The sequence below is a fragment of the Ambystoma mexicanum genome, chromosome 7q, assembly GCF_040938575.1.
Source record: "Ambystoma mexicanum isolate Mex_15411 chromosome 7q, UKY_AmexF1_1, whole genome shotgun sequence".
NCBI lineage: Eukaryota > Metazoa > Chordata > Amphibia > Caudata > Ambystomatidae > Ambystoma > Ambystoma mexicanum.
The window spans coordinates 649,154,534-649,174,805 of NC_090941.1; positions in this window are offsets into that span (position 1 = coordinate 649,154,534).

Sequence of the window (20,272 nt, forward strand, 5' to 3'; positions counted from 1 at the left end):
GCTAGGATAGTCAGACAGGGTATATCTGATAAGTGCAGATTAAAAGTGGGTTGGGGACTGTATGAGTGCAGATACAGACCCCAGTGCAAGTGGTGGCCCTGAGGCAGAGCAGGAGGGTTGCAGGGTGAGCAGGTACCTGCTGGGCCCAAAGGTCAGAGGGTGGCCAGGTGCACGGTGGCGAGAGATAGAACAGATCAGCAGGGTAGAAGAGGGGAAAAGGCAGAGCCGAAAAGGAAGGTCTTGGGGTGCTTCCGGAACCGGAGATAGTTCTCCTCAAGTTTCAATGTAGCAGGGAGGATGTTCCAAAGGGAGGCCCCAGCCGAAGACAGAGATCTGCCCTCCATAGAGGTCAAGCTATATGGAAAACTGTTTTTGGGTTTGCTAACTGAAAATGTTGTAGTTACTTGTGTAGTATCAATCATTGTTTGTCCAGACAATGAAGCCAGTTTAGTAACTTTATTTGTATTTGAAGCAAGATCCCCCATACCAGTGACTTTTTTCTCCAAGGAGTGATTCATATGGCTTTCCAATTTACCTTTCTTTGCATGAGGCATACGATTGGCCCTATCAGATGGTTGAGTGGGTCTACGTTTACCGTTGATGCTCTTTTGGTTGCAAAAGTTATATTTCTTTCGCAAAGTCATAGTTACCACAAGCACCCAGCAGGGAAAGTGTATGAGCTAAGGGCGGAGCTGTGGTGTCCGGGGCAAGGAAGGGGAGGGGGGAAAAAGCACAGCGAGATCACAGGTCCCAGAAGGCTGACTCTGTGGTTCTTTGTGCAACCCCCAACCAGGTGCTACCGGGCACCAATATTGTAGAGAAAAGAAGATTACGGCATAAATTGTAGTGTAGGAAAGGGAAACACCTAAAGCAGGCACCAGCAGAGTAACAGTGTACAGGCAGAGCAGGTCCTGTCAGAATGACTCCAGAAGGCAACCAGCACACACCGCTCAGCTCCCCTCCCTCTCATGGGCAAACCAGCCGTGTTGATGCCATTCAAATGAGGCGGCGGGGCTGTTAGGGCAGAGAGTCAACGAACTGCCACAACGGCGGCAATGGTGCCCCCGTAGCAGTAGTGCAGCCAATCAGCCTCACCCATCAAGTTCCTGCTGAACCAGCAGCTACCGCTTGGCACCCCCACCAGCCGAGGAGCAACCGCAGCTGCGGCAGGATTGGCCCCCTCAGCAGCTGCGCCGCAACTCCTCACTCACCGCAGACCACCTCGTTCACCCACGTCGCAGTGATGTAATGGCTCCTGGGATGAGGGCTAGGAGGAACATCCCCCACAGCCTCTGCTCTGCTACTCTGGCCACAATGACCTCCTTCACCTTGTTCTCCACAAACTGAACGCGGCTGTGGCGTCCTCTCGTGTAAGTGCCTGCAAGGTTAGATAGAGCGGGGCATCTAGGGATGTCACAGTGTCAAGCCGCACCGTACGTTCAGTTGCAAGGCCACAGAAGGCTGTAACAGCCACTTCCAAGACTCAATGAGATCCTTCTCCATTGACTATATTCACTAAGGCTGATCGGAGTGGTAGTCCAAAATATGTAGTGACCCAAATAACACCCACAACTCCAATCAACCCCAGCCATTATATTCAGTGGTGAGGGAAGATGTGGGTTGCTGGATAAAACTAGAGTAAAACCACTCTTCACATACCTTTGATGGAGTAGACAGACTACTACATCAAAGGTACTATACAGGGCATCCAAAGTTCAGTGACTTAACAACGCCCTTGCCCTCAAAACCACCTGACCGTAAAGGGAAAGACTACACACCAACTGCTCCGTTCACAAAACTTATTGTCTGGTTAGAGTTGCTGGATAACGCTGTCACTTAGCAGAATGAGGGCGGCGTGCTGCAGATGAATGCTTGAGCTCTGAAAAATCAGCAGTACTAACATGTGTCCCCAAGACAACTGCCAAGCAATATTGTTTGGTAGATGCCGGTGACAGGCATGATCATTTCACAATAATGACCTAGACAGAAGTGCTAGGGATGTGCATTGAAAGGACACAGCTGTTACGAGGTGGCTTGGTCCACAGATCACATGGAGTCTCACATAGAAAAGGAGTATTCTTCATTAGTTACAGCATAGTATAGATGAGCCGACACAGGACACAGGTGCATTGGGTAACATCCACCGGCCACCCTCTCTCTCAACCAGCAACAGTCATGACATCACATCCATACTGAGCAGAGCAGAGAGGATGAAGAACCTATATCCGTGTTGTGTGCAGTATGAAGGTGTGATAAAGTGCGTGGAGATTTACTATACATAAAAGAGCCCTAGACTGTGTGGGTCGTCTGGATTGCAGGCAGGCATGCCATGCTCCACTGGCACTGAAGCACTGTGAACAGAAATAAGCTGGCACCTTACCAGCATGCACTCCTTATTGCACCTTAACCAATCATCAGGAGTTCAATAACACGTATCATAATACTTACCTGATCGCAGAAGTGGAGAAAACACTTTGCAAGGCAGAGGATTGGATTCAAGTGATATTAGTGGTCATGAGACAATATTATATAATCAACAAGGCACTTTTTTCAAATGTGCAGGTGGCCTGGCGCAATAGCACTGCTGTGAAAGACCTTGGGCCTACGGTACCACATCATGGACACGGTTATCGCTTTGGATAAGGAGAGAGGTGGAAGTATTTCCATCTGGAGTATGATACATGAGGTTTTCGCCTCATGACCAGTGCAACGTGCCTCTACCTAATTCGGAAAACCACAAAACCGTAAATACATATATTGAAATGACATAAGAAAATAACAGTTCCATTCAAGATGATGGTGACTAAATGCAGTCAGCAAAGTCCCACACATAGTATTACTTGTCAACTACTTTATGTGGCTAATTAACGGCAACCAAACACAAATCAGTACAAACTGTGTACCTCATAAGTCCTTCCCCAGCCAGGGCTGTGTGCCTGCCTGAACCTCAATTTTCCAGTGCTGGCAGGCCACGCCCTAGCAAACAGAACTTGTGCTATTTGCAGAGTGATACCTGCCGGCCCTGGAAATATGTATTTCTATTTCTAGGACAGGCATATCTATAATAGAAAGACAAAAACGACGTTGACTCTTGGGGCACTCACTATAGACTTCATGCTCACTAATTTATCCAGAGCCAGGCTTGAACTGGCCTACAGGGTATTATGCCAATGCCCAAAGTGCATGGACAACGTATCAGTATAGTATTTTGGGTCACAGTGGGCCAATGTTTGGCCAAAGTGGGTCAATTTGATGAGTTGCTTAATTGTGCAGCTGGTATTGTCGACAAGTGTTACTGACGTATATTTTTTTAAGAGCACAATTTGCAACACATCTGTACCTTCGGTACCACTCAATCTGTCACAAAAGAAACACATTGGTGTTTGTGTGACACTTTTCCATTGGTGCCCGTTTTATGCCCTAGTCTGACCCTGTCCTGAGCTCAGTTATAGGTGAGGGTGTGCTGCTAGATTTAGAGCTGTTATTAATTAGCTTGCACATTGTCGTGGTATTTTACTTCGGCAGCTACTTTAGAGCTTTGCAAATATACCTGTAAGCAGTGAGCTGAACTCACGCCATTTTCTATGGTTTTATTAACAGACATGTGGGCAGAGTGCCAAGTCTGCACACTTCTTTGTGAGGAGAGCTTGGACCATACCTGCGAAAGGGGGACTGCTGCAGCTTTGGAGAAAGGGAGCAATACACTGGAAGAAAAGAAGGGGGAGTTGCCAGTCTGACCATTACACCTGGTCCTGATCTGAACGGAGGAGCAACGTACAACTCCCATAGGAAAGAATGGGTGGACAAATCATCCATTTGTGCATTTCTATTGAATGGCAATATCACCACTTTCAGCTAGGTTTCAACGGAATGTTCTGCTGTTACCGAGGTGACGTAACCCTTACCCCTTAGGGTAGGAAATTTTATGCTTAGCCCGCTGTGGACTGATGGGCCGGACACCCCTGGTTCATTGGTCAATGGACATGGTGTGAGGTGTATGATAGGAAAAGGCAGATCAGGGAGCCATTCAGGGAAAAGATGGGCACGACGTGTGCACTGGGGAGAACGGGGGGGGGAGCGTCTAGTACAGTTATAATTTTGAGGGGTGAGAAAGGACAGAGATCTCGCAGGTGCCCCATGTTTAGATATTTGTGATCTTGGAAAATAATTTAATAAATCCCTGCTAAAGCAGCACTTTAGGGCCAGTGGCGTCTCTGTTCATGTAATGTAGTGAATAAGACTAGTGGTGAGTGGCCAAGAACAGGGAACCAGTCAGTGGACCAGCCCGGCACAGCACAGATCCCGAACGCAGAATTAGTTTTCCCAGTCCAATAGGTAGTCTACTTTAGCAGATTTGGGCAGGCTCCAGGATGTACTGAGTTAACGCTGCTTCGGAATTCAGCCGCACTAGAATTGTAACTTGCAGCTTTGAATGTTTCCACACTACAATTATACCGAAATAATTAATGCTGTTTCTGAATTCAGCCTCACTAGAATTTCAACCCGCTGCATATGAATTAAGCCACAATAGAATTGTAACCTGCTGCTTTTGAATTCAGCCGCACTCAAATTGCAACACGCTGCTTTTGAATTTATTCACACTATAATTGCAACATGCTGCTTTTGAATGTATCCACACTATAGTTGCAACCCGCTGCTTTTGAATCTAGCCACACTAGAATTGTGCTGAGTTAGTTAACACTGCTTTTGAATTTAGCCATACTAGAATTGCAACCTGCTGCTTTCGAATTTAGTAACACTAGAATTGTGACCCGCTGATTTTGAATCTAGCCACACTAGAATTTTACTAAGTTAGTTAACGCTGCTTTTGAATTTAGACTCACTAGAATTAAAACCCGCTGCTTTTAAATTTAACCACACTAGAATTGAAACCTGCAGATTTTGAATTTAGCAACACTAGAATAGCAACCTGCTGCTTTCCAAATTAGCAACACTATAATTGTGACACCTTGATTTTGAATCTAGCCACACTAGAATTTAATTGAGTTAGTTAACGTTGCTTTTGAACTCAGCCACACTAGAATTGTAACCTGCTGCTTTTGAATTTAGCCACACTAGAATTGTAAAACACTGCATTTGAATTTAGCCACACTAGAATTGTAAGCCGCTGCATTTGAATTTAGCCACACTAGAACTGCAACCCGCTGATTTTTAATTTAGCCACAATAAAATTGAAACTTGCTGCTTTTGAATTTTACTACAATACAATTATACTGAGTTTGTTAACGCTGCTTCTGAATTCAGCCGCAATAGAATTGCAACCTACTGATTTTGAATTTAGCCACACTACAATTCTAACCTGCTGCTTTTGAATTCAGCCGCACGTTAATTGCAACCCATTGCTTTTGAATCGATCCATACTAGAATCGTACTGAGTTAGATAACGCTGCTTTGAACTTTAACCACACTTGAATTGCACCCCGCTGCTTTTGAATTTAGCCACACTAGAATTGTAACCAGCTGCTTTTGAATTAATCCACACTAGGATTGTAAACAGCTGGTTTTGAATTCAGCCACACTAGAATTGCATCCCGCTGCTTCTGAATTCATCCACACTAGAATTGTAACCAGCTGGTTTTGAATTCAGCCACACTAGAACTGCAACCTGCTGCTTATGAATTTAGCCACACTAGAATTGCATCCCGCTGCTTCTGAATTCAGCCCCACTAGAATTGCAAGCTGCTGCTTTTGAATTTAGTCACAATAGAACCATACTGATTTGGCGTCTGCTGCTTTTGAATCTAGCCACACTTGAATTGTAGTGATTCATTTGTTTAGATTTAGTTTAGACGCACCACTCTGCAAACCATACACCAGGACCAAAGCAAACATGGGACAATATAAAAAGAAGAACCGACAACACCCAGAGATCACCTGAAACCAACTAACCATCCCCTTCCTATCTCCACACCCTCACACCTCTCATGTACTTTACCACACGCCCAAAGAGCTAGTGAAACACCACACCAGAAAACGTACAAAGCGCACACCAAGCTCTAATCACACTACACCCCCAGTATCTGAAAACAACAAACAACTCAGACACTGGATGCCACCCGTACAGACACAACAAGTCCAGTGCACATAACAAAGCGCACCCAGAAAGCTCACATGCACAGATGCCCGTTCTTCCTGGTTCTGCACGCATCAACAGATGAGCGCAACTTCTATCCTATCCCTCTCTCCCTCACTAACCAACCCTACCCACTTTTCTTACAGAGCCACTTGAGTGCCTGGACACCATGCAAATGGTAGTGGTGGGCGGTATCAATCAACATAACATAAAATAACATAACATCCCACCCTGGGTTTGTGTTGGGATTTAAAAACCATGACTGACAAGCAAACATTTGCTGGTCACTCAAATCTAACAATAATTTAAGATGTGGATCACTTAGATTTAATGTTTTAAATAATGTGAAAAATATCAGGGTGTAGCAACCTGTTGAAGACACCTATGTTGACGGGTTAAAACATGCATATCAATGCAAAACCAGAATGTAGCATTTTTATTGTTGGTTTTAAAAATGGTCAGGTTTGGAAATGTAATTCATGTACTTTGCAAGTCCGTTTTATAAAATGAGGTTGTTTTAGTACATGGTAAGAGTTGGAAAAGAAAGTGTTCAAATGCAAAAATTGCAAAGTTGGCACAAATCCCAGCTTCACCCCTTAAGCAATGTGTGGTCCTGGGCATCTCATTTAATCTTGTATTGCCTAATCTCTCAGTATTGCCAGTCCCTAAACCTTTCAAAATCATCAGCCCTTCAGAGTGATTTCCTTCTCAGGGTATGATCTTCATAAAAGCCTCACTCATGGTTTCCCTGGCTATAGGGTTGCTTCCACTATAATAGTGAGCATTGATATACTGCACACCACAGGCACTTGTTCCCTTGATCTCTAATGGCAACACTATTTGAAAACCATGTCCCACTTCTAATATCAGTCTGTCTGGATAGAGACACCTTCCTGGTAGCATTCACTATCCATGCTATGCTTTGTGTAGCTTTCTCCTTCCTTACAATTGGTCTCCTCTATCCATGCATGAGCACTTTTGCATTCTCTGAGGAAGCTAATGTGAGTTATCTGCATATTCTGGGTTACGTGTATCTTTTACATGCAGTCCTGCATTAATACTACAGGCTGCATACCTTCCTGAATGCTATTGATAAAAAGTGTCCTGTTTCTATGCTAGAAGAGAAGTAACCGCTTCGTAGATTGCTAATGTTGGCCTTCAAATGCTACTTGTTTATCATTCTGATTAGAGCAAGAATGTAGAGGATAATGGGACTTAAAGGGAGTAAACATGCTTATTTTGAATGCTGCAGGGCAGCATATCAACCTATAGGCCATGATCACGATGGGGAGGGGAGGGTGCCACCAGATATTCTTGATTGGTTTGGTGGAGGGGGGCCCCAAAGGTGTCCATGCCCGGGGCCTCACATATTCTTAAAATGGCCCTGAATACAGGCGACCTGATTGACAGTAATGCCGGTGTTCCAGCGAAGCACAGCCCGTTTCGGCCAGTTGCAGCCTGTCTTGGCCTGCCCACGCACCAGCCAGTGGCAAATGTGTCTCTCAATCAGGCTTGACTGGTGGCGTCAAATCCTTGAGCAGAATGAGGAGAGTCACTTGCCAGGGGAATTTGCACTCACCCTTAGCACCAGCGCCTTTTAACAGACAATGCAATATCCTTTATCTCCTTCCTCAAGTTTTCACAAAGACAAGCTGGGCAATCATGACCACAGAGGGAGTACTGGCACAGGTCTTGGAGAACCTCTGCTTGAATTTGCAGTTTAGTTTTCTCCATAGCTACAAGTACTAAGCAATGGCAAAATAAAAATATTTCAAATGAACCCACAGAATTGTATTGCAAGCTAGCACATTTTCTTCCCTGCACTCTATCTTATTGTAGCACATGCTATCCAATCCTTCTGAGAAAAGTTCCTAATTTCCATTTAAATGAAAGGACGGGGGACTACTTGCATTGCATAAGTGAACTACATAAGTAATTTAGAAGTAGGTCTCGGTTGGTATTGGAATCCACACTTACTTAGTAAAAGTAGGTTTCTACTGCATGCCCCAGAACATGGTTCCATCTCATTTAATTTCAGCGAGCCTTCAGAAACAGTTTTCAAAACTTTGAAGTACATGTCTGTGAAACAGAACCAGGCCCCGGTTCCTTTGTAATGCACTGCAGTAACAGCAGGACCGCTCACATTGCAAGCAAGCCCCGAGGGATGCCTGCAGGAAGTGGGCTCATGGCTTTGGATCTTCATGGAGCTGGGTACATTTTCATCCCAGAGTTTCTTCACCGTTGAAATAAATAGAATGCAAGAAGGCAGGCTTCTAACAATCTGGTCATTATGTTCAGGTGTCTGTACATTAGATCTGGTGGTATATTTGTTAAGGGCAAGAGGATGTGGCATGTTAAAAAAAAGAGGCAGAATTAAGGCAAAGAGCTCCCTCCCTCCCTCCCTCCCTCCCTCCCTCCCTCCCTCCCTCCCTCCCTCCCTCCCTCCCTCCCTCCCTCCCTCCCTCCCTCCCTCCCTCCCTCCCTCCCTCCCTTCCTTCCTTCCTTCCTTCCTTCCTTCCTTCCTTCCTTCCTTCCTTCCTTCCTTCCTTCCTTCCTTCCTTCCTTCCTTCCTTCCTTCCTTCCTTCCTTCCTTCCTTCCTTCCTTCCTTCCTTCCTTCCTTCCTTCCTTCCTTCCTTCCTTCCTTCCTTCCTTCCTTCCTTCCTTCCTTCCTTCCTTCCTTCCTTCCTTCTCATGCGCAGTCGCAGTGGCAACACTTTTTCTGAGCGCCATCACTTGCACCCTCCCTCCCTTCCTTCCTTCCTGATCAAGAGAGCTGGAGGCTCGTGCGCAGTCGCAGTGGCAACACTTTTTCTGAGCGCAATCACTTGCACCACGCGCACCAGCTCGGCCTGGCTTAGATCAGGCTTCAGTTTACCTCGGCAGTGCCTGCGGGGTCTATGCACAGGTTGGAGCCAAAGGGAGGGGTGACCTGGTCTACTCGGCTAACTCAGCAAAGCTTCACTCTGTCTAGCCCTCCGACTTTCTGTCTCCCCATCCAGCACTCTGTTTCCCTCCCTCTCTCCCAAAAATGTTCTTATTCCAATCCAATACTTTTCCTATTACACGAAGCTCTCAAATGTCTCAGTAGCACGTGAGAGAAAGTCACTCAGTCCCGTTTTTTCTTGAAATTCTGGCACCTGTAGTCCTTAATTTAAAATGTAAAAAAAGAAACTACAATGACCAGAATTCTGAGAAAGAAAGGGGACGCGATTGCTTTCTCATGCATGGAACTGGGAAACTTGAGATCCCTGATAACAGTTCACACGTGTTGGGGGCGCCGACTTGGTACAGGTACCGGTACGACAATTGGCCATTCGATTTGCAGACAACTACTCTTGGGCCCCTCATCTCGCCAAGGCCTCTATTACTCTCGATAAGAACAGCAGGTCTGTGACTTTAAAAAAAAATCTTAGCCACAGTGGGAGTGCTGCCACACCTGCCATGGATGTTTATAAATTGCAGACCTTTTGGGCTTTAGCAACATGCAGTGCCTAGCTATAATAGAAAACACATACACGAGAGTTAAGGCAAACACGAGAGTTAAGGTGGCTTGTACTACCTACAAAAGAAGAAAGATGGAGAGCTCGTCTTCTAGTAATGATTCTGGGCCAGGAATACTTAATCCACAAGTACGATTTTGGTTATGAAAATGATCTTAACTTTATAATTTATAATTTAATACTTCCAAAAGAACTTTACAAATGTACACATTATATCAAAATGACACCTTATAAAAACATATTATAAAACACATTATAAAACATGGTCAAAAGTAAACGGGTTCTGTCTTCATCGTATATGTTATGGGGGGGGTTACAGTATAATATTAATATGGGGGGCTGCCGGGGGTTCTTCCCCCGCATATATATGTGGTGTAAAGGGTTAAAAAAAGTCAGCATTTTCGGCCGTCGCAATAATCACATAGATCAGTTCATTTGCAATTGCCAAAAGCGTCCTAGGGGTAAAACTCTTGACACCAGCTGGCAAAGGACAACCCACCGACTAGCACATGCCTGTTCGAGCCCCTTAGCCTTAGGTACTAGGCCGACACGATAGTCAGTGGTCTGTTACATGAGAGTTTAGGACTAGAATTCAAATAAAAATAAAAAGAATCACATAGCCCTGGCTAAAGAATCACATAGCCCTGGCTAAAGAATCACATAGCCCTGGCTAAAGAATCACATAGCCCTGGCTAACCCATCGTTTTCCAGTTACTAGGCACATACAATGTAAACATATTTTAAAACCTATTATACATAAGTACAATCAAAACGAGTCGATTCAAAATTCAAGTAGCAACTTATACTTCAATCGTGCCGGTACCCATTGTATATTCTACTAGCCCCCTGTAACTCAACATCCCTTGGGTAGGCGCTTTTTGACAACGCCCCATAATTGATGCAGAGCAATGTGTATACTTTGGTTATCTGTATTCAAGCAGTAACTCCAAAAAGTGTCGTCCCTAATTGACTCATATGAGTTGACGATTCTACCTAGGATTGTCATGTATTCAACTCATGAACATGATCTTAACATAATAGCCCCTATCTGCGCATGTGCACGTTACCATGCATTCTGAATGGGTTGTTTAAAAGTGCGCAAGTTTACTGCAACTGGAAAAATACACCAGGAGCAAGTTGCTTGATATGTGGTGCCGATGACGAGTATGCAACTTGTGTTTTTGGTTAATTAGTCATGGCTTAAAAGCCTTACAGATATCTTAAAGCCCTATTTTTATTGTATGGCATCCGCGCAGCTTCTGAGGCTATGGGCTTCTGCAAATCTACCTTGAACTTGGATGCGCTCTGTCATGTGTCAAGCTACATGCCGCTGGCTTGGGTATGGCAAAGTCTGTTGCCCAATTCCTTGAAGGAATGTGGTGGATGCCTTATGGTTGTGCAAGACAGGCTTCATTACGAGTTGGGAGGTGCAGGTTAAATGTGGCGCTATCACTATATTCCGCTGCAGTACCACACTCCCCAACTACGAGGTGGACGGAAAGTTGGAGGATTGAGCTGGAGGTAAATCTGCCCAGTATCTGCCCATTTTTGGCGCAATTATTACGGCAGTAATTCCACCGAAAATGCCCCATTGAGTCCAAAGGACTAAAAAAACGGGATTTACACCACCACTTGTAATCTGGCGGTAATACCGCCGGACCAAGTGCCGGTAAGGGTACCACAGTTTGGTGGTATCAGGGCAGATTTACTGCCCAGATACCACCAAACTCGTAATAAGGCCAAATATTCCCTTTTTGGGAAAGGCTTTTTTTTAACAATGACATTGGGCCTCATTACGAGTTTGGAGGCAGCTATGCCCTTAATAAGGGCATGGCTATCCCCAAACTCGGGTCCGGCTCCGGGTCCCGCAAAGGGGGACTTACTGGGCCATTCCGACCTTGGAGGGCCCGGTAATTCCCTTTCACGGGAACCGGAGCCGGTACGTCCCCATTCCCATTTGAGCCCCCATAGGTCTCAATGGGAATGGAGAGGATGGTAGCAGCGGTACCGTTCATAACGGTACCGTTGCTACCATCCTGGTTTGCTTGCGGGTGCCGCTCTGCACGCCTGCTCTGACCAGGCGTCCAGAGCGGCACCAGCGAGCAAACTCGTAATGTTGCAGCAGGGCAACAACGGTGCTCGTAGCACTACCGGCGCCGTTGTTGCCTTACCGCAACAGTCGTAATGAGGCCCATTGAGTATTAAATTGTATGCATTTATATCGATGTGTTTTGTAGCTGATCATTTTATTTGGAATAATGGCGATGATGATGGTAGCAGCAATGTATCTAGTGTCCTTAAAGATATTGTGCCCAGATAATGGTAGGCCAAAGTAAGGGCTGCGTTATCAGACTCTGTCTGGCTCATACCTCAGAAATACAGCGTCTGACGTTGCCCGGCTCATTCGCGTCTCTTGGCAACAATGAGGCCAGGTGTGGCAGAGACAATGGGCCTCTTTCAGAAACCTGCCAAGTCATTTGTTTTTCTACGTCAGCTACTTACTCATAGTCCTTTCAGTGAAAGAAATAGCCAGGCAATAGGTGTTATTTAATATAATTACATGCTCTGCTGTGTTGCTTGAGTCTCCTGTGCAAAACACGTTAGTCACCATGGGCTCACAGCCACACAAAAAATCACTCTAAGCATTACGTTTCCATCCCTCTCCTTTGAAATGTTTAATTTAAAATTGTTTTAAAGGTAGGTGCGGAAAAGGAGGTGTGCGCTTCATGCAACCCATGAAAGTATGTAGTTAGATATTGGAAAACCCACATTATTATGCAACACACATCTCTGTTCCCAAGTTGAATATGCCAACACACTGTGCTATGAGTCAGCCTGTACTGCTTCCTGGTTTGAAATATCCCAGAATGCTCTGGGGAGAAAGTAGGAAAAGAAAACAAGGTCTCTTACAGCAATGGCACCAGGGAACAGCTCGCCCAGCAAAGTTAACGAACCAAGTTTATTCTGAGCCTTATTTTTCCGAATGTTTTTGCCAGTCACACTCCACTTCAATAGCACTGCAACTTCAAATGTGTGCTATTGTGCGAATAGGCTACAGTTATGTTCATTGCTGGGTACAAAAACATGGCTCCACAAAAAAAAGATTGCCAACTTGCATCATTGAAGAGTGCCACCTCTGCTATGCAGGGCAACGTGTATAGCAGGGGTCCGCAACCTGCGGCTTTCTACATGCCCTATCACTCCAATGATCCTCACCATTGACTATGCTGATTTGGGCTGATAGGGGTTGCAGTTACAAAACATATGACAAGCCAAAGGTTGCAGACCACTGGACCATTTGGATGAATGAGGTCTCTGTCGCAAAATTTATATATTGTCTAAAGTCTAAATACCAGGCCCTGAAAGCAAAAGGTTGTCAAGGTGGAGGGGCACAGTGCAGGTAACTCAAAAGGTGCAGCCAACGGGTGGCTCATAAGAGAAGAGAGAAGGGAATGTAGGGTTGCAGATACAGACTACAAGGGCTAGGGGAGCCGGGAGGCAGTGCGAAGTGCAACTGGACATGCAGGAGCCTGGACCCAAGTTCAGAGGGTAGCCAGGTGACCAGTGTGTGGAGCAGTCAGGGCATGAGCAGGGGAGAGGAAGAGAGAAAATGAAAGCAAAGAGGAAGGTCGTGAGTTGCTTCCAGAACCGGAGGTGGTTCTGCTCAAGTTTGGGAGAGGCAGGGAGGCTGTTCCAGAGGGAGGCACCAGCTGAAGATAGAGATCTGCCCCCAACTCTCTGCTTGGAAAAGCGACTGACCCTCAGAGAGTTGGAAGTTTATGAGCGGAGAGCTCGAGAGGGGAGATGTTTAGGAAGAGAGAGTTGGAGGTAGTGTGGTCCCAAACCCCAGAAAGCCTTGTGGACGATGCAGAGGGTCTTGAACTTGATCGTGCCGCACCTGCGAGCCAATAAAGAGATATCAGAGCTGGAGAGATATGATCCCTGGGCTTGAGGCCAAGGACAAGTCTCAACGTCCTGTTCTGGATAAGTTGAAGAGGTCGGAGAGTAGAGACAGGAACATTTAGAAAGAGGCTGTTGCAGTAGACCACCCTAGAGAGGACCAGAGCTCTGGAGACAGTAAGGTTCTGTGGGAAAGGGGGGAAAGGAAGAATACCTCTGAGGAGGTGCAGCTGATAGTTTGACTTCTTAGAGACATCAGAGATGTGAGGAGAGAAGGAGAGGGTGGAGTCGAAGATGACCCCAAGGTTCTTAGTCTCACTGGTAGGAGTAGGAAGTGGGCCAGAGTGGGCAGCCAGACAGAGAGAGGAAAGGAGGGAGCTAGTGTTCCGATGAGGAGGATCTCAGTCTTACTGGCATTAAGGCAGAGATCATTGGCAGCACACCATTCCTGAATTACGGTCAGAAAATCTGGAATGAGAGAAGGAGAAGTGGCGGCTGAGGTGAGCCTGAAGGAAAGCTGGGTGTCATCCGCATAACATTGAAAGTTGGAGCAGAAGGAAGCAATGCAGTGGTCAAGAGGTGCCTCGTATTGGTTGAAAAGCCAGGGAGAGAGGTTAGACCCTGGGGAACACCACAAGTGGAGAGAGAGATAGAAGAGAGGAAAGACCCCAGTTTGATCTGTGAAGGTCGGTCAGTGAGAAAGAAGGTCAGCCAGGCCAGCGCCTGATTTGTGATACCCAAATTATCACATAGGCAATTGAGCAGGATGGCATGGTTGACCGTATCAAAGGCAGAAGAAAGATCGAGGAGAATGAGGACAGAAGGAAGGTTAGAATCAAGGTTAGAGAGCAGTTCTTCACGGGTGTTCAGGAGAGCAGTTTCCCTGCTTCTAGCAGCTCTAATGCCAGACTGGTGGTCGTGGAGACAGCCAACAGATTCAGTGTGCAGATTAAGCTGGGAGATGGCCAGCTTTTTCATGCATCAACCTGATGACAAAAAAGACCTGAGGTTTATTGGTCTGAGTAAGATCACACTAGGTAAGAGAGGAGGTGTTTTTTAACCTAAATTGAGACAAACTGAAGCAAGGCATATTTGTCACATGAGGATAACGGAATTAGGTCTAAATTCAGACCTATGAAGTGATTAAATTAAATGTAAGATGATGATATGACAGCTCGTCCAATTTTAATCTATGGATTCAACACAACAACTGTTGTAACCTGTCACGACCCCATTGTGGGCCTTGGGTGGCAGGTCAATAGGAAGGGGGAATCCCCTCAAGTACACTAGGGAGCCGGTAGACCGGGATGCTGGCTGGCTGGCGAGAACGTGTGGGTGGGCGCAACCCTGTTGCAGCCCATAAAGAATGGCTGAATGCAGGGGGGGGCACCGCCCAGCACGAGCCAAGGAGCATTAAGCACGTGCGAGCCCGGCACATGCATCGAATTACCTGGCACGCAGTGGCGGCTGGTGAGTTTGAAAGCTGGTACGCGTAAATTTCCCAGGGCGAATATAGTCGCGAGCGCGCGCAGCGCGCGAGCCCGCGAGCCCACCCCCCCCAAGGGGGGTGCGGGGGGGTTCTCCCCCCGCGAAAATTTTGGAAAAATGGCCTACAAAATGTGCAATTTACTGTCCAAAAAACCCACCGAAATATGAAAAAAGCATTCGGTTTTACATATTAATGGTGGTACACTATTCTTACGTGTGCAAGTGTGATGGTGTATTTTACAGCAGCTTGTACCTTCTTTACTACAGATGAACACAAACAGAGTTGGAGTGCCCTGAGCACCAAACCCTACAAAAGACTCATGCTAGCTCACCTCGTTCTGGAGAATGGTCACTGCAATGAACTCCTTCGCAGGCTATGGGAAATCCAAATCCCCGAAGGTGCACTGTGGAGGTTGAAGTCTGATGTTTTTAGTTGCACAATTGCCCTGGACTGGTTGGATTTGTTCATGTAAGGTGTTGCTGATGGTCTGTAAAGAGAAAGCGAGAGACTGATCTGAGAAAGGGCAACATAGGCTTAGAGCAGTATTAAAATGGTTTTCACACATGAAGGAGAGAGAGTTAACTGCTTGTAACATTGAAGCTGCACCAGAATAATCATTAGTACAATGTGTAAAGAAAGTACCAGCAACTACCACCATGTGCCAGTCATCAGTTGTATAACGCTGCAATATAAACATTTTTGTAATGTTTTCGTTCTGGGGCTTTAAAAGTGCGCTTTGCGGAGCTCACATTACAAAATTAATTTGCTGCAGCCCTTAAGGCACCCGATTTATAAGCACTCTACGTGTCCTTCGCTGAAGTCCTGTTAAAAACAGCATTGGCAAAGCCACTGAGATCCTGTTCAAACACAAGCATTGACAAAGCCAGCATTTTGGCCTTGTGCATACGATGTAAGCTTCTGCCAGGCACTGCTATTAAATCATGATGCCCAGGAATTTGCACCATGTTTCTGCTTCTACAACAACAGGTAGTTAATTCTGCTACAGCTGTGCCTGGCAAGTGGCACTGTGCCTGGCAGTGTAGCTGTGCTACAGCTGTGCCTAGCCACAACAAGGGATGAAGGGGTGAAGGTAGACAGATCAAGCAAGCACAACACAAGGCAGTGAGCCGAGGTCAAAGGGGAAGGTGGGTAAACAGCAAGAAGAAGCACAGGCTGACAGTTAAATACACATGCACATACAATAAAACTAAGGTTTTCCCTTGTAGTCTCGTTAAGTTATACCCAGAGTTAAACTTAACAAAACCGTTTGCCCTTTTATCTACTAAGGCCACATTTCGAGCCTCACCCTAGGATCCCAATGTCACTGCTGCATACATACTACAAGGGACGGGCGTGTCCACGCACAGCACACACACACATGGGACGGGACTGAATCTGGTGCAAAGGACGGGAGGTCAGGCATTCGAAGGGAATGAAGGGATATATGTGACTTTTTTTGTAGTCCCTAAATCAAGAGTTCGTCTGATTAACTCCTTTGGGTAGCTGCTCAACATTGAGGTTTGGATCAGTGGAAGGTGAGACGGGACAGACATTGCGCACGGTGAGTAGCGGGAGGTGGCTGCATTGTTGGCATTAGCCATGATTGTGGAGAGGCACATCTCGCTGTCCAGCTGGACCCCGAGGATCGAGGATTGCGGCGGCAGGTGAAATGATGCCCAACGGGAATGATGAGATGTGAGAAGAGGTGGCATGTGACACTATGGATGTGAGCACTTTAAACAGCTTTGATTTGGACGAATTGAGCATCAGTCTGCGATGCCCTTCCCGCAGTGCCAGAGGGAGTAATTTTATCATGAGGAAAGGGGGAGCAGATGTGCACTGCTACGCTCTCCTGGATGATAATGGGATTTTGCTTGTAGAATTAAGGCTGCAGAGCCAACTCAGCTATGCAGAGGGGTATCTGACCACACCTCGAGTCATTATTGGTGATAAACCCGAATGAAACACATGCCAGCAGAGCCTCTGGCGGTGTGCCCCGTGTTATCCTGCTTGTTCTCTTGCTTACATTCTTTTGCTTCCAATCGCTCAACACCGTTTTGAAAAGGTGAACGTGTGCTAAAGTTGTGGTTTATTTCTACCAAAATCAGTCGACACCAGTTGTGCACAACATGGCACTTTCTCGAAGTTGTTATGAGGGTTGACCAATTGTCGGTATTAAGATAGCTCAGCGGGTTGAGCGCTTGCTGCTGCGATCAATGTGTGATCGGCAGGTCGCAGGTACGAATCCTGGCAAGGCCAACTCAGCCTTTCATCCTTCCGAGGTCGATAAATGAGTACCAACTTCGGCTGTGATGATATGATAAATGTATGTACATGTTCTCTGTAAAGCCCTTTGACTTAAGGCGCTATATAAATAACAAATCATCATCTAGCTTAAGATTGGATGGCATGTGCCATTGTGTGCCCATTAGGGGAGAGGTAATTGGCAATGGACGGGCATCACCACTCGCTCCCCTTAAATTTCCCTTTCATGGGAGCTGACAGTAAAAGCACAGTGGCTTGCACCGCGTCAGGCATCTGGCTGTCCATCGCCTGGTAATGTGAGGCACACTGTATACATTGGCCCTCGGAGGCAGAGCCCACGTTTCCGTTAGCCGCGCGGCCCGCAACCACTCCCGGCGCATCTGCTTATTGTGCCGTTTTATATTTTTGCCATTTTTCAACAAAAAATGCCGAAAATATAAAACGGCACAAGTCACCACCAGGAAGAGCCTGGCTGGCAGGCAGAGACCCTCTCCCTGCCAGGGCTCTCCCAGTGGTGACTTGTGCCGTTTCCCGGCCGTTTTATATTTTCGGCATTTTTTGTGGAAAAATGCCGAAAATATAAAACGGCACAATTAGCAGATGCGCTGTGAGTGGTCGCGGCTGCCCGCGGCTGGGCAGCAGCAGCACACGCCTGCCTGCCCTGGGTTATCCCAGTCCGTGCATGGCCCACTGGGCCTTGCGCTTGCGTACCGGTCCGGCGTGGCCCAAGGCAAGGCCCTTGGGCCATGCACGGACCGGGATAAACAACAAGGCTAGGCCCAGGCGGCCCCCGCCGACTGCCATCAACTTGGGGCGAGCCTTGGTGGTAGCGGGTGGCCCGCTACCACCAAGGCTCGCCCCAAGTTGACGGCAGTCAGCTCGGCAGCCAGCAACACTGAACGACGTGTAGGCCTTGGCCTACACGTCGTTCAGTGTTGACTCGGCCCTGGCCCTGGGCCCAGGGCGGTGGTGGTGGTGGATCACATAGTTTGGGCTCGGGGAGGGGAGTGTAAGTAACACTCCCAGTCCCCGGGCCCAGAGAAGAAACGGGGGTACTTACCGTGGCGCCTGGTCACTGGGGCTGGGCAGCAGCACAACTTGAATGTTGATGTTGACTCGTCGTACCGGGGATGGAAAGAGAAAGTCAACAGGGTGTGAAGGCGGCGCAGGCGCACGCACACACCCTGCGCCGCCAATAGTCTGACTCATAGATACAGTAATATCATTGGCTGTTTGCCAGCCAATGATATTACTGTATCCATGGCAGGGGAGGGATTCGAGGGAATGAATAAGTGCGCTGTTTGCGCAAATTTCAGACTGGCGGGGCCACCCCTGAAGCGCCCCGCCAGGCTTCTAATGAAAGGGGCTACGTAGAGTGCGTGGAGCTACGAGCTCCACGCACTCTACTATAGAAAAAATATATACTAAATTGGGACGCGCCCCGGCGCTGGGCCGACCTAACACACTATTGTTTCCTTGCCACAGCGCCCCCGCGCTGTTGGCAAAGGAAATGCAGCAGTACTAAAGCTAAAAGAGATTCAATCAGAGAAGTTCTCTGACTGAATCTCTTTTAGCTTCTCTCTTTTTTTGGGGGGGCGGCGCCCGGCCGCCCTATCATAGCAGCTGCCACTGCTGGCACGTGCAAGAAGCCAACGCCCCTGCGCGTCTAGCTCTGACAGGGTGTAGCTCAGGACAATAAAGCTGCACCCTGGACCGCACACTGTGTTTAGCGTTTCGTCTGCTCTTAGCAAGAGTAGTGTTCTGCTTACTGCACCTGCTCTTCTGCATCCTCAGCAACCTTCAGTATCCTGGTCTTCCGTAGTTCCCCTGTGGTCTATGGTTCTTCCTTGCACCTCCGTTCGGACTCTGATCCTATCTATCTTCGCCGAGGCCAGTCCAGCAAGCAACAGGGTGAGCATCTGAATCCAGCCTCCTTCCCCCTGCACTTTAAACCTCCTCTTTGAGAACTTGAGAACTCACCTGTGTTTTGAGACTCAGTCCTCCTCTTTCGGTGCTTCACTCCTGATTCAACGCCGTTCGCTCTGCTCCTGGTTTGGGAGAAGAACACAAGATCGTTAGTGGTGGACCCATGTCCGGAAACCCATCCCACATCAGTGCCAGCCCCTCATTGATCGGCAAAGAGACTTACCTGTTCGGCGCCACGCCCAACACGCCGTGGCGATCACAGAGACACTTACATGTTCTGCAATACCTGCTCATCTCTCTTCGACGAATAACCTCGGGAACGTCCATCTCAGAAGTCAAAGTCATCATTACAGAGTCACAGGTGAGCTGCGCCGACGCGCTCCAGCCAGCCTCATTCCTTAAGGGGATAGAAGGGAGGTGGGGAACTCCAGTTATTATTCTACGGTAGATTTACCCTGTGTTCACCCCTAGGTTGACCCTACATTCCCCCAGAACCTCACTACCAGAAGTCCCGAACCCACCCAGGCTCCTCCCAACCTCACGGTCTCTTGGGGGTTTTCGCTCCATCTGGCCGGCTGGGGAAGGTGTGGCTGGGATATACGACCAGGCGAAGGGGACCAGTGCGGGGGCCACACTGCAGTACAGTCCGGACCAGGCACTCCTGCAGGGCACCAGGTAAGCGTGATGTATAAACCAATGTTGTAATGATCATTTATTTGACATGGGTATTTGGAGCCAGGGAACATTTTGTTACAGGATATGAGAAATTGTTTAATCAAGTATATGTGTTGTACTGGAATCATCGTGATGAGTGAGTTGTTGTGATTATCAAATGCTAACAGACATGCTAATTGATATGAGAGATTGCTGAAAAGAAGAATCTTTTTTGTGCCAGGATTATTGTGATGAGTGAGTTGTTATGATTAGCTATATGATTTGGGTATCTGGCCAGCTCATGGGTGTGAATGCCAATTGATGACCATTAAATGAACTTCTTTGGAAGGTAGAAACATTTAACTGTAATAATTTGATGTTGGATTCTTAATGTTTCATTTAATGAAATTCTGCATGTTGATTAACTAAATTAAATCGAATAT